Source organism: Alexandromys fortis, unplaced genomic scaffold (assembly GCF_014885135.2).
Source record: "Alexandromys fortis isolate MF-2015 unplaced genomic scaffold, M_Fortis_MF-2015_v1.1 scaffold_5, whole genome shotgun sequence".
In the NCBI taxonomy this organism is placed as follows: domain Eukaryota; kingdom Metazoa; phylum Chordata; class Mammalia; order Rodentia; family Cricetidae; genus Alexandromys; species Alexandromys fortis.
This window is the reverse complement of record NW_026067924.1, coordinates 385,887-401,591: the sequence shown is the minus strand read 5'-3', so window position 1 is coordinate 401,591 and position 15,705 is coordinate 385,887. Positions and strand designations below refer to the sequence as shown.

Here is a 15,705-nt window from a genome sequence, read left to right as displayed (position 1 = left end):
AGGTGCTTCTCCAGCAGCTCACTGAACAGACTCAGGAGGACTGCTGAAGGTCGCAGGAAAAGTTTTAAGCAGCAGATTTGACAGAGGGGGCCTTAGCTGAGGGCCAGCCCTGAGCTCACCGCCTAGCTCCAGTACACCTGCTTGAGTGGGCAGCTTTCCGATGCTCCCTTTGGAAGAACAGATATTACTTAGACTCCCTCCGGTTCTCTGCTGGCCTCTGAAGTGCTGGGTAATGAAGTGACTGCGGATGGCCTAATGTCTTTTCAAAATTAGAGTCCTGCTAGCTTAATTATAGTTTTCTTTGATTAAAATGTGAGCGAGGCAGTCGAGAGCAAACCGGGACAGTCCTGGAGGTGGGGGAATAGAGCTAAACTCTTCCGGTTTGGGTTTAGAAGGAGAGACTGGTTTCTCAGAAGCACACAATGACGTGCGTTTGTTTCTTCTGCTGACTGCCAACTGGAAACACCAAGATGAATGTGTACGAGCAGATTAATTAGACCCCAGACTAGACCTTTCCCGTGTACTATAATGGAGAAGGCGATGCCACCCAAGCTACTTATTAAACGCCAGTCATTCTGTTGACTGAATGGTATCCCAAATGGGCTGCTTCCCCATTCGTGGGAGCTGGTTTAAATTAGTGTCTCTGTGCACTGCTCTAATAGGGAAAGGCGTGTTTCTACACTCAAGGATGTATGCTTATGTATGTAATTATGAGCTCCATCTCCGGTAACATGTGTTGTGTGCTGTTCACGGCAGGCATTATTTTAACCTGCAGTCTGTTTTCTTCTTATGACGCGTAATGTGCTTTTCTCCTCAGCTCCGAACTTCAGCCTGCCCTCAGCAGAACATACAGAAGAACGTTCTTTCACTTAACAAGTATTTACTTGCCAGCGATCTGTAGATGAGGAGGGCTAAGGTTGTAGTACCTAATTTTTGTCTATTTCTGGACCACTGATGATTCAGTCCTACTGTATGGCATGCTACTTTGAGGGAAATAGAGTGTGGTCCAGTTGGATTCCTTCTTTTTATGTGTGGCACGGACGTTAGAAATTTTTATGAATTCATTCGGTGTGTGTGTATGTGTGTTTGTGTGTGTGTTGTGTGTGTGTTGTGGTGTGTGTGGTATGTTTGTGTGTGTGGTGTGTGTGTTTGTGGTGTGTGTGTATGGTGTGTGTGGTGTGTGTGTGTGTGGTGTGCCTGTGCCATGTCACCCATATGGAGGTCAGAGAATAATTTCCAGGCGTTAGTTCTTTCCTTCCACCTTTGGGGCTCTGTGCCAAGTGCTTTAACCTGCTCAGCATTTTACCTGAGCAACAGCTATTTCAAAGAAAATGTACGCTCAGGATTTTCAGGGCACAGACCTCTCCCAGTGGGCCCGTTTGGTAAGGCTCGAGAGAGAAGGACGTTCCTTCCTTCTCCTGCTCGTTCTTCCTCCCAGTGCTGGAGACCAAACAGAAGCCTTAGACAGGTTAGGCAAGTACTCTCCTACAGAGCCAAGTTTCCAGCTGGAGAAAGATACTGTGCACAGTGGCTCTGACCTGTGTAGCATCTCACTTCCTACGTGTGTCTAGTTCCTTAGCCAACCTTAAAGAGGCCCCTTAGCTGCAGCCATAGAAAACTGTGGCCTGTTTAAGAAGTCTTCCCTTAAAATGACAATTATCTTAAACATTTCAAGAAAATTTTAATAATTTTGCTATCTAAAGAGCTATAACCAAATGTCTTTAGCTGACATATAGTAAGTTTTAGAAGAAAAAAATATTCTTGCCTAGTTGAAGAGCACATAAAATTACATTTTAGTCACTATCCTTTTGGGATTACATTTATTTAGTTATTTGCATATGTATGTGTGTGGACACGGACACCTGCACATGGTTTCATACATTTGTGGAGGTCACAGGACAGCTTGTAGGAGTTAGTTCTCTTCTTCCGAAATGTGAGTCCCAGGGATGGAACTCTGGCCTTCAGGTCTATGATGCAGTAAAGACTGAGCCACTTGCTGGCCATAGCAATTATCTTCTTGTTTACTTTTAGTGTTCTTAATATTTGTGCATCAGTATTAAAGATGGTTTTGATGACCTTATTTTAAGTAGATCTCTTTAATGCTAATACTAACAATAAACTGTAGACGAAACCTACCACTCATTCATGACCAGCTTTTGTTCCTGCCCCTCTTTGCTGTCTGTACTGAAGCTGCTTTCAGATAAGGGGGTGCACTGATGTAATACTTCAGCATGAAAGGCCACAGAGTTTCAAATACAGGATAAAACAAAGGCAGATAGCATTTTCTCGGGACACTGGCATGTTGATTTTTAAATGGCTTTTCTTTCTTCCCCTCCATAGGATGTAGAGACTTTGGAATTGTGGTGTGTATGTGTGTGTGTGTGTGTGTGTGTGTGTGTTCGTAGCTGTGGGTGTGTTGTGTACCTTGGCTGTCTCTATAAAGGCAAACCTATCAGAGTCACACATGAGGAGAACCTGCAGAATTTTCTGGTACTTTTCCAAAACCTCTCCTTTACCTATTTGTTAGACAGGCTGGCTGGTAGGAAAAGGGGTAAAATTTATACCTAAGTAAAGTACAAATCGAGTGCATTGTATGAGAAGTGATTACATTTCCACTAAAATTTTAAATTGGAAGTCAATAGAAAAATACTATTTTATTTATAAATGATTGAAAAGCAAGTTTACAGAGAAATCCAATACAGAAGCAAAGTATTTCTGTATATAATTTCATGATCATTTCATATTCTTATTTTAATTCCCTTTGAGTCTTAATCATGGTGAATTATTTTTAGAAAACAGTCTTATTGGTGATAACTTAGATGTGGGTGTAGCTCAATGGTAGAACATTGCTCAGCGTGTGTGAGACTGTGGGTTCTAGCCCCAACACCACACACAAACAAAACCTTTCCTGTGAAGATGTTATTTCATTAGAAAGGAACAGTTTAACAATTTTGAGAAATATTTGAGAGGCTCAGTCTTGTTTTTGTAGTGATGTTTCAAAAGTAATAAAATGACCGTTGGAAATCAATATGTCAGCCTGTCGCATTCCACTTAGCCGCGATTCCTGTCTTTGGACACTCCTATGCTAGCTCAGTGATCCACCTTCTTGCTGGGTGGACCTCCAAGTTTCAATTTAGGAGACAGAAATATTAGTGATATTTCTGAGTCAACTCCTATATGGTTTTTTTTTTTTTGGTTATTGTTTTTGAGTCAGGGTCTCACTGGATATTCAAGGCTTGTCCCAAATGCACATCAATCCTCCTGCCTCAGCCTCCCAAATGTAAGGATTAGAGGTGTGCACCATTGTGCCCAGCTCACCCATGCGAATGTTGAAGGGGGAATTGTCCTGGATCTTAGTGACCATGAACTGTGAACTCTCAGCAGGGCAGTCCTTTTGGGGAGCATGCTCTGTGAGTTTCTATGAAGCACAACCTTGCTCTTTACAGAGAAGATCAAAGACGTGCAGAGTAGCCAGTCCTGCAAGGTCAAGCCACTACTCGATGTCCAGGCTGTTAGCGGAAGTGTTTCGGAAGAAGGATGCAGCTTCTAGCGTTGGTCCACAGCTGGACCCTGGAACTGACAAATACAGCCTCCTTCACTCGCTAGCTGGATAGAGTATCATAGTATTTTTTACTGCATGGAATTGCGAGGATTAAATGAGATAATTGGTACAAAGCACTTAGCATGGTGCCTGGCAAGAGCACATGCTAGAGAAATATTAGCCGTGATTACTATCATTTGTCTGGTTACCGCCAAGTCCAATTTTGCCCTCGGTTTTTCCTTCTGCTGTACTGTGCTGCATTGCCTCTTTTGTAATTAAATTTCTCGGCTTTGGTCCAAGATGAAAATCCTCATTCTTCTCCATAGCTCGTGGTTAAAACATATATTTTTATATCCTAAGTAAAAGAATGCTATGTGTGTACCTAAATTTATAATGATGAAGTCCTTCTATGGACAACTCAGCAGGCAAAGTAGACGACTCGAGATCCAGTTACTTCTCAGGATAAGGGCGCACAGAGAAGAGAGAGGAAGGGGACATAAGGGATACAGGCGTAGTTTGGCGATAGAGCACTCGCCTTAATGTGGGATCTCCTGAGTTTGAACTCAAGCATGCAGAGAGGGTGGGGAAGGGTCAGCGAGAAAAGCCAAGTGGACTTCGCAGGAAGGAGTGTGTAAAGTCAGGCAATTCTACCTTCAAATTCTGTTCAGGAGTGAAGTGCTCGAACAGATGAGATTTGTAAGTTCAGCAGCCTGTCCATGCAAGGCCCTGTCCTGTTAAGGGTGGATACCAAGAGGAGCATCAACCAGCTATTTATTATCTTTGAAAAACTTGAACTGTCAGTGACAGCAAGAAAGTATCTGTCCTACATGTTGAGGACCCTGGTAACTGCGTGAAGAGGGCAGGAAAGCTTCCCCCGGGAGGAGGTATTTGTACTGGGAGAAAGGGCGAGTTTTCCAAGTTAATAGAGAAAGTATTTCAGTAGGGAAAATGGGGAACTGAAATCGTGAAAGAGCACTGTGTATCCAGGAAAGAGAGTTTGCAGGACGATGTGTGGAATATGGCAGGGAATGGCCTGACAACAGGGGTCTGTGAACACAGCGGCCAGTCTTTTCCAACCAATGACTTGAGAAGCACTGGGAAGATGGAAATCAAAAATATAGGAGAATAGCCAAGACGCTGGAAATAGATACTTCAGTCCACTGAAGTTTGAAGTGTCTAAGAGGGAAAGCTGCGGGTTTGGGGAGCAGAAAGGCTGGTAGGTCTCACTTGGAGCAAGAGATACTCTAAAAGGCCGAAGGAAGTTGGTGAAGGGGTTCAGATTTCATCTACTAAGCAGCATAGGTTTTTAAGCACCAAGTTACCTTTAAAAACGGACTTATGAAAAACTATACAATACACCAAAGGAGACAGACAGAATACACATCACCTGAAACTTACTGCCAAGACTCCTCACTCCCAAATGATCCTAAGGAACTTTTAAGTAGGTTTTTACTATTGTTTTGCTGGTTGTACCTGGAAAGAACCAGCCATGGAGAGGACTCAGTCACCCTGGCCATTCAGAGCTCAGGAAACAGTGTCCCTTGACCTTGAGCAGTCAAGGTCAAAGGATGGAGATCCTGCAGTTTTGGTCTGCACTCAAACTGTGTTTTGTATACTTTTAACACCAGCAGTGTAAAATCATTGCCTAATTTTACTTTTAGCATACTATCCTTTCTTCATTTCTTTCTCTTATTTTATTTATTTACTTATTTGTTTATTGTTGTGCTGAAGGTTGAGCTTAGGCCTTGCTCACAATAGACAAGTGCCCCATTCATCAACTGTATCCCCCAACCCTCTTTTTGATTATTTTGAAACGGGACCTGACTCTGTGGCCCAAGGAGGTTTTAAATTTGCCATCCTCCTGCCTCTACCTGTAATGTGCTCTATGTGCCACGTGCTACAGTACGGTTCACGAGCTGGGCAAGGAGCTGGAAATTGAAACACACACGCACCGCTAGAGACACGGGTAACACCAAGAATTCCCCTTTATTGTGTTCCAGGGCAGCTTACATATGGTCTCCTTCCACGCCCTAACGCTCAGCTGCAAGCCCACCTGAAACCACTCCTCTGCCATCAGGAACTCCTGAAGGTCTCGGGCTCAGAGCAGCTGTAAAACAAGTTGTTTGCTCAGAGCAGATGCAAGCACAGGGAAACAAGTTGTTTACTCCGGCAGGCAGGGGGTCACAGGCAGTTCAGGGTCTAGGGGTCCACATGCCCTCTGAGTAGCTGGGATTGCCGTCTTGTACCATCAGACCTGAATTTAGCATAACATTCCATTCATGTATATGTCTGTTAATAAATACCTCCATTTAACATCTGCTCCTGTTCACTTTGTTTAGATTAGGTAGCTAAATATTTGTGAAATTTGTAGCTTAACAGAAACCTACATGTAAAGGTGATGGATCCCAAAGCTTCATCTAGAATCTGTGCATAACACTTCACACGGGGGATAGAGAAGCCTCTTACCTGTTTTCTAGCCCCAAATGTTTCTCTCTGTGTTTAACCTCCAATACAGATGGAAAGAACTTCTTGGACTTGATTGGCCCTTTGAGGCTCAAGAAGCATCTACGGTTTGGGAGCAGGGTGTTATCTGTGGAGAAAGCTTTTGCCTGGGATGTATGAGGCTCTGGATTCAGTTCTCTAGCACCGGAAGAGAAAAGTGTCAAACTGCCAATCTGAAGGCGGTGGGGATCTTGGGATCTTCCATTGGTCATGTATAATGCATTATTTCTGGCTAGCAGTTGTGCTAAAAAGCAAAGACGTCTATAGGGTCCAGCTGAAGGCTAGCTAGCCAGGGATAGGGAAAGAGGTGACTGACCTTCCCTTCACCCCTCACGTTGTTGGGAAGGAAAGGAGAGCTCAGTGAGGAAAAGGCTGCAGGGGAGAACCCGGATCTAAGCAAGGATCCGGGTGATAGGATGGAAGAAGAAGGAATGCATGTGGTGGTTTCAGCCCAGCGCAGAAGTCAGCTAGCCTGTTAGCAGTGACTGTAGGAGGACGGACATGGTGGGATTTCCTTAGCGTTGTGCTGTTTCTATACCTAAGGCCAGAGGGAGGGTGGAACATGGCTGCTGGTTGACTCACCTATCAGATAGTGGTGCTACGGTGAACTTGGTGCGAGGAAAGAGAAAAGGATGAATTCATGCCCTGAGAGGACCTGGTCGTCCAGAGAATGATGCTACTGTGACAGAGGTCGTCCTCGGATGTCAGAGAAGATGGAGAACCTTTCTCCTTCTTGGGACAGAAAGTTACCTAGGTCTTAAGAGGAGAGATCACTCTTGAGGTCAATTGTTTTGAATAGATTGGGTCAGACTAACCAAGGATCACTTGAGGACAGGATGAAGAGCAAGTGTAGAGAAAAGGTGGAAAGTCCAAGGTCAAGGGTAGAGCCTTCTTAGCCAGAGTCTGTCCATGGCTCTTCTTTGGCGTTTTATTTCTAGCATCTGGAACAGTGAGTGCATGGATATTAGGCATGGAACAAAATGAGTTCAATACATGAATGTGTGTGTCCATGTATTAATTTCCCATCTAGCTGATAAGTGCAAATCTATCCATTAAAGTGACTTCAAGGACAATGGCTTGCTGGAAAAAGTGCACAGGAGTTGGGGTGTGGTGAGATTTGAGTGAAGGCCGTACATGAAGGATTTAGACCTCCATACTTAGAAGTTTGGATTTGCCTCATAACAGGATGTAAGATTCCTTAAGGGGAGTTTTTCTTTAGCAGCTTTATTAAGACATAATTCACTCACCACACCTAATTCACTAACTTAAAGCATGTAAGTGCTTTGGGTATATTCACAGAATCTTATATTCAGCCCTAGAGGCAATTGCAAGGCATTTCATCATTCTGTACCTGCCTCCCCAACACTCCAGTCCTTTTAGCCAATCTGTCTGATCATCCTATAACTCCCATCTAAGGCAAACAAACACAAATCTACTTTTGGTGTCTGTATGTTTCCCTACTTTGTAAGTTTCATGCAAACGGAATCCTGTCTTGTGTAGTTCCTTGTGCCTGGCTTCCTTCACTTCATGTAATTATATTTAAGGCTCAGCATGCTTTATAGCATGGATCATGCCTTCTTTTATGGCTAAATGTATATCTATTGTGTGGGTATGCCAACATTTTTTCGTCCATCCATCAGTTGGGTACATGGGTTGTTTCTTTGTGGCTATGTGGATATACCATTGTGAACATTTCTCGGCAAACTTAGATATAGACGCAGGTCTTCATTTTTCTTCAGTATGTACCTAAGGGTGGAATTGTTGGGTCCTGCAGGAACACATGCATTAATCACCAGACTGTGTTCCAAAGTAACCTATTTTATTTACGTTTTTGTGTCAGTTTATGTGTGAAAGTCCTATTTGTCCACCTGCTTCTGCTACTCATTGGCTGTGACTTTGTTTATAGCCAATTTTAGGTCATTTGAGACAGAATGAGAGAAGATTCTGAAGCATGTTGGTCAAGAAAGGGTAAAGTGAGACCATTTAAGAGAACTAGTAAGTTTATAGAACCCAGACAGAAGGTTCTCTCTCTCCCTCCCCCCCCCTCTCGTGTGTGTGTGTGTGATATTTTCTAGTTCATATATCTTATTTCCTCAAAGATATTAGAAGAGGCTTTTAAAGGTGTGGTCAGCACTTTGAACACTTTAAAGAAGACAGCCCAGACACCCAGACCTGCTGTAGTGTTTCTCGTGACATCCACTAATGACACCATGGGTGGGCTGTCCTTCCGGCTCCACATCTGATCTCATTCCTGTTCATGCCTGAGAATTGCCCTTCATCAAACCTCTCAGGTACGGTATTTTGAACAAAGAAGTTTCACTTCTTATACTGAAGAATTAAGGAGGGAAGAAAATGATTCAGGAAAATTAGTACAAAAACCAACCTCCCAAAGCAAGCTATCAACTTGAGATAATCAGAGGGATGGGTGTTTACTTCAAGTGTGGAGGCCCAGGGGACCGCTGCTCTCCTCTGCCTACCCTCCAGGCACTTATGACCCTAGTTTCTTCCACCTGGAAAATGAAGTTGGCTGAGGTGGCTAAACCCCAGGTGACTGTTTGACCCCAGTCTGACCCTAGGACTCCCCATCCCACCTGGTTTATCAGTTGAGAAAGTTTGCTATAACTTGAGGTATTTGGAAACATGAACTTGACCTGTCGGCAACCATAGGTACATGTTTATTGGCTCATAGCTCCCCACACCTGCTACACACTGTGGGAGTTCAGAAACTACAACACGGCCCGGAGGAGCCAAAGATGCTCACAGGCCTGTTCTCTACAAAAACTGTCGGCTAAGCCCTAACGACTGCAAAGTCCCTGTAATTAGAAAATACCATTCATTTCTAAGCAGTTTATCACCATAGTTCATCTTTGCATTGAAAAGTATCCTAACAATTATCCAACCCCTTACGTGTATGTATCACTCATGCAAATGACAGTTTGGGTCTATAATTTGTGAGATGGACTCTAACCATGATATCTAGACTGCCCTCAGTCTCTTGTCCTAACTTCCGGAGTAGCTCGGACCGTAGGTATGCACCAGAATGCCTGACTCTTAGCATTCTTGTTATTTGTTTGGTGTGTGTGTGTGTGTGTGTGTGTGTGTGGTGTGTGTGTGTGTGTGTGTACCAAAGTATCATAGGTGACTAATGTCAGAAAAGTCAGGGACCACAGTTGTGTCCCTCATTCCTGGCTCAAGTCTTGGTCCTTTTAAGAGAGTTCATTAGCTGTCCCAGAGAATTCAGAACAGGCTGACAATGAAAAGCAGCCTAAGAGGAAAGAACCTATCTTCTGAGTTCGGTTTGTGAGTCTCTTTAGCACCCACCACCTCCACCATGACCTTTTTATGGGCCTCGGGCTGGCACTGTTTACCAAGGGGACGGGCTTTCTAATCTCCATCTAGGAGCTAGGCATCTCGACTCCCTTATTGCTTTGCTCTGCGGAGTAGAACAATTGCCTGTGCTATTTTGGCACTTCTGGATGTTCTTGCACCGTAATTATTTTGCAACCCACAAAAGTCATTATAAAATCAAATAATTATCTTCCAAACAAGCTGTAACCCCAGAAATGGTTGGGGGAAGGGGAGATAGTGGGGTTGGGGTTTCCTATCTATAACTCTTGGCTTTCGAGACTGTGACATTCTACTTCCTGTGCACCCACACACACACCTCAGTCATATTGTTATTCCTAGTGTGAGGTGGTCTTCTGCTGAGCCCCAGCACCAGGCTCTGCTGAAGGGGAGGCACTTAGCACAACCTCAGTGTTACAGGACCATGAGTAGAAGGAGAAAGGGTGGGGAAAGCATGGCTGGATGGAAGGGCTGGAGCTGGGGCTGGAGCCGAATGGAAGAGTGCTTTGCATACATGAGGTCCCCGGTTTAGTCCCTAGTGTGGCCAAGAGGATGGAGATGGATGGATGGATGGATGGATGGATGGATGGATGGATGGATGGATGGATGAATAGATAGATAGATGGATAAATGGATGGATGGATAGATGACTAGATGGATAGATAAATGGATGGATAGATGGATGGAAGGATGGATGGATGGATGGATAGAGAATGAACATATAAAATAAGTGGCATTCTTCTGGAGATGGAAAATTTAATAAGAAAATCAAGCATATAAACAAAGCTGAAAAGAAAACCTCAGCCAATATAAGAATCTAATACCAGTTGCTGGTTAGAATTATAAGAGGCTTACCATGGCCAGACTTCTGGATCTGGAGGGTGACCTCAGAACTAGGCTCTTTTTGAGAGACTTAACCCTGTTGATGGGAAGTGTTGGTCTGATGGATGCCATGGAATCTGTAAATAGCACTAATTCACATTAAGTGAAACCTCATCACCCAATGGTGGGACTCCTCAACACTGTGGAAGGGTGGATCAGAGAGCAACAGGCAGTCCCAAGGATCTGTCACACATTCAAGAAGCAGGCTTTGCCAATCTCAGTGCCCACTGATGGATGAGTCTCCTCTCCAGCCAAGGTAAATGAAACCCGCCACAAGGCAGAAGTGCCTCGTTTCCCAGAGAAGCACACGGTGAATCATTTTGGCCACCCAAAGCCCTTCTGAATTCCCCTCCAGAACAAACAGTATGCTACACTTTTCTCCTAGCCTTAGTATGGATTTTTCATACACTGTTAAACAGCCTGTGGCCACCACCCAGACTCAAAGGACACCCAGAAAGACACTCACCTGTCTCAGATATCCAAAGCTGAAAGAGACTCTTTACAGTGAGAAAAGAAATGAGCGGCAGGCTCCTCGGCCCCTCCCACCTTGTCCTGGATCTTTGAGTTGAACCTGTGCGCAGAATCATATTTATCTTGGTAAGGCTGTAAGAGGTGACTTGGGGTATCTAGTGAGCAATGGAATGCGAGCCTTGGCTACTGCCTCATGTTAAGCTAAAAGACGAAATGAAGGGGGAGGATGGAATATCTTATGCAAGAAATAAAAATAACGGCAAGAACCTTACAGTAGCAGATCTCTCCTCTGGCAGAAGAAAAGTACAGGCATCTGGAAGACATTTGCATAAAAGCCAGAGGGAAGGAGCTGGTCCCACTGGAGCTCAGGATGGTAGAACCTGTCCCTACAGCGTCTGAGAGCTGGGCAGCCCTGAAGAACCTCAGCGCTCTTCTCTGCTCTAGCCCACCTCGATGAACTGCATTATAAAGTGTCTGTGTGTCTCTGGAAGATGAGCAGTCCCTTGTTATGAGGGCCATCATGGCCCCGGTTTTAATTTCAGGAAGATGATACAATATCTAATAGGGCAGCTGTGACATGTGTAAGGCTGAACAAATTGAGTTCTGGATGACGGGTGTGTGTGTGTGTGTGTGTGTGTGTGTGTGTGTGTGTGTGTGTGTTACGTTCCAGGTCAAGTTGGCTTGAGGAAAAACCGACGTAGCACAAATGTATTAGCTGAAAATTTACATCACACAATGTATACATGAACGAGAATATAATATTTTTTGAACTCAGATTATGTCAAGAATAATGTTTCCTCTTACGCCAGGTGTAATAATGCTGCCCTCCAATAAGAACAATGCATGATATAATACGCTTGAAAATGCCAGAATAAAACTGAGTGTTTCTTATGCAAAGCTGAAAATTAATTTTAAGATAGTAGAAGCGGGCGGGGTCGGTATTTCAGAAGAAGACAGGAACCAATGGGAGAAGAGAGAAGGGAAATGAGAGTAATGGGGGCGAGAATATGATGAGAGCCTCAGCAGGAATATCCAACCTGTGGTCCCTCATACTTCCCAGGATGTGTCAGTGACAGTGTCATGCCGCCAAATCAAAAGTCTGGCATACGTTTTATCCATTGTACATGTGTAAAAATGCCATAAGCCTATTCTATTACACAAGCAATATACTATTAAATTTTTTTAATTAAAAAATCATCACCTTCTTTTAAAAGCCACCAGCTTAAAATGAGGTTAGATCAAGAATCCATTCTGCCTGCTCCCCTCTTGGCACTGCTGAGGGCTCTGGAATTTGCCTTTGGATTGTAAACAAATGTCAAGGACCTAACAGGAGCGGCATGTATTGCAAGCATGTGGTGGATGGGTCAGCATTCATTACTGGCCCCCAACCAAAAGCTAGCTGTGATTAAGTAGTCAAAATTCACTTAGAAAATACATGGTCTCGAATCTCAGCAAGGTTCAGCCCGAAGGAGTCATTTCACCATCATTTCAGAAAACAGGCAGGGCTTATTATTTTTTCTTTTTTTTGCATAATCCTAAGGGTGCAATTCCTGGCAGTGTTTACCACAGAGAAGGAATTAGCAGCCTCAGGGGATAAGGGAGCCAGAACTAGACTCCTGTAGCTTCACCAGAGAACCCCTGGGCTGCCACCACCCCCACTATGCACCCCCCACACACTTTGGTTTCCATGCTTGTGAAATGGGGTGCAGGATAGGAGGACCAAGCTTGTTTCCAGAGTCCTGAGAGAATCTAGGGAGCAGGCATCTGGGAATCTTTCACAGACAAGAACATGGGTTTTGTGGTTTTGTATCCATGGAGCTGGCTTGATTCAGAAAGAAGATGGCAAAGTTCTCTTTTCTCCTGGGTTGCTCCTCTCCATTGTAATCCACAAGGATGGGGGTGCTGAACAGACTGTGTGACTCACAGGGCCTGGAGGTGAAGACACAGAGAGCTACATTGCTGAGCTAAAGGGACAGATGTCACATGGTGGCTGCAGCATCTTTGTGCTGTGATTTTCCTCACCCCTGTGCCTGGCAGAGCCCTGTTCAGCCTCTGGAAGTCACAGGGCAGTGGTCTGCTTCTCAAGAATGGTCTCTGGAGGCTGCTGCACAGCCCGGCATGCCTCCCCAGTGGCCCTTTCTCTGTGGAAAGGTCTAGGGTGGTTAGGCTTAGCTCTCTTGAGGAAATGCTGCTCTTCCTCAGAGTTCACAGTTCTCTGCTTCTTCTGCCATTGCTTTGCCCCAGATGGCAAAGAAGTTTTACAATTAACAACTGTATGTGAAACTTAGAGGTAAAGGACTCCGAAAGGAAAGAGACTGGTTGAAGACTAATGGGGGAAACTACAGTGTGTACCTCTGTGTGGTCTTACACAGATGCCTCTGTACTTTTGTTGACTTCTGGAAATACAGATCATTATTATAATGTTGAGACACATTTTTTTTCTTCTCACAAAAGTTTTGGTTAGGTTTAAAGTTATGGGAAAGTTACAGTTTTCTGCTTCCTATCTAAATATAGAGCAAAATCAATAGTGTTTTTGTTCAGTTTCTGAGGTGGCAGTGACAGATTCTTCCATTTGTTTTTTAAGTGCTGATGGGAATAGGGTCTGGGCCAAATCTAGTCCTGTTGATAGGGAGGCCAGCAGAAGTGCAGCTCTCTCTGCCCAGACTTCTGAAGGAGAGAATGTCTCTTTGCTGTTGTAAGTGGTTCTAAGTGCTATAACTTTAAGTGTTTTAAGGCTGTAAGTGTGTGTGCTTCTTTTCCAAAGTTTATCTTATTGTGTGCTTTTTTTTATTTATCTGATTGATTGGCTTTTGGTCTTGTGTGGTGTGTTTGTAAGTGTATGTGTGCTCATATGCACACAGGCACACACGTGAACACTGACTATTCTAAAGGGCATTGGTTACCTGTGATATTTTCCCAAAAGCTCCCAACCCAACAAACAAGAGTGCCAGGCACAGTGTTGCATGCCTATAGTCCAGGCTACCCCAGGGCTCAGGAGTAAGGGCATAGGATAGCCTGAGCTTGAGCATAGCGGGGGGGGGGGTGAGGGGGGTTAAGGGTGACACTGTGAAAGTCTGTCTCAAAATAGAAATAAAACAAACAATAAACTCAACCACCCAACCACCACCACCAACAACAACAAAAGTTCTAAATGTAGCATGCACATCTGTAACCCCAACACGGGGCAGGCTGGGGCAAGTGGATTTCAGTTTGGGGGCTGGGTATATAGCTTTGTCAATAAGAAAGCCTGAGTAATGGATGTCAATTAAATTGTTGACTTGATTGGAAGTTTACTTCATTTGGTCTGGGTGTGAGGGGTATCATCTGTTCTATAGCCCAACTATTTGTTCCCACCCCGTGCCAGGCTGGGGATTTTTGAGACCTTGTGACCTCAATACCCGGAACAGTTTGGATCAGGTTGTCTAAAGTATTTTATTCCAGTAAAGTCTTCATTTTGGAGGGCAGCATCCCACACATTGTGGGGTGCTTGGCAGCATCCTAGCCTCAAACACATGGATGTCATAAGCATCATCCCCCACACTGTGACAGAGTAGTCTCTAGATACTACTTGATGTCCTCTGGATGAGTCTATTGCCACAAGGTGAGAACCACAGACTGGGTGGGCTGTGCTGAGGAAACTCACCAAAGCAAGAGATCAGTATGGGTTTAGTCTCACGGGAGGCTTTTTCTGCAAGAGTACTGGTTTGGACAGAGATAATGAAGAGGAAAGCAATTTTTAGTTGGTGAATACTATGACATAGGAAAGAAGAGAGGAGAGAGGAGTCACTCCCCTGGTGTTATGGACTACAAACAACATCTCCTCCTCATTTTCCTTTGCCAAAGTCACTGTCAGTTACAGGAATTATCTGTGACCTTACCCAGATAGGGGAGAGACATTCTTTGTCTCAGTGTGGTAGAAAAATAAGATAAGGCTGGAGGGATTAAACCATATGGCTCAGTTTCTTCAATTGTAAGTGTCAAGGTTATGATTTCAAATTAGATCTTGTACTACAAGACAGTATTCAAATGATATGAATCAGGAATAACGACAACTGGCTTAAAGGATGACAAGTGATATATATATAGATGTGTCTAGCCTTAAGTAGATGCACCTTCAAAAACAGCAGGTCTTCGGCAGGGAGGGTAGGGTGGAGAGGATGTGTAGGATTCATGCTGTGGTGCGGAGGGACAAGGATTGCTCTGCGTAGGTTGAGGAGTGTGGAGCTGGAGAGGCAACGGTTAGAGAGATGAAGATCGGTGGAGCTTGGCCAAAGACACTCGTGGGAAGGTCAGAGGAGGGAAACAAAGGCTATACAGAATTTCAGGAAGGTCAGGCATGATGGTTGTCCTGGTTAGATATTTTTTTTTCAACATGACAAAAAGCCAGTGTCATCTAGCAAGAGGAAGATTCAGTTGAGAGAATGTCTCCATCAGATTGGCCCATAGACAAGCCTGTGGAACATTTTCTTGATTAGTGATTGATGTGGGAAGTCCCAGGGTACTGTGAGTGGTGCCACCCCTTGGCAGGTGGTCCTGGGGGAGGAGTGGTATAAAAAAGCAGGTTGTGCAAGTCAGGAGGAGCAAACCAGTAAGTAGCATTTCTCTGTGGCCGCTGCATCAGCTCCTGCCTCCAGAATCCTGCTTGAGTCCCTGCTCTGATTTCCCTTGATAATGAACTTTTACCTGGAAGTAAAAACCAAACAAATCCCCTCTTCCTCGGGTTGCTTTTGATCATGGTGTTTAATGAAGTAGTAGAAAGCAAACAGGGACAGTGGTCCGTACCTGCAATTCCAGCATTCAACAGGCTGAGGCAGGCAGATGGTAAGTGCAATGGTAGCCTGAGATAGGTAGGAAGTTCTAGGCTAGCGTGTGCCACACAGTGAGGCCTAGTCTCAGACAAGCAAGCAAGCAAATAGAAGAGAAATAAAAGCTTACAGGTTAGATGAATAATTCCTACTAACTAT

General features: G+C 44.3%; 1 protein-coding gene across 3 annotated transcripts in view; it reads left to right on the top strand.

Annotated features, from left to right (window-relative positions):
• Positions 1 to 15,705, top strand: part of Phactr1 (phosphatase and actin regulator 1) — a 241,247-nt gene that overhangs the window by 48,051 nt on the left and 177,491 nt on the right. The gene's annotated exons all lie outside the window — the stretch shown is intronic.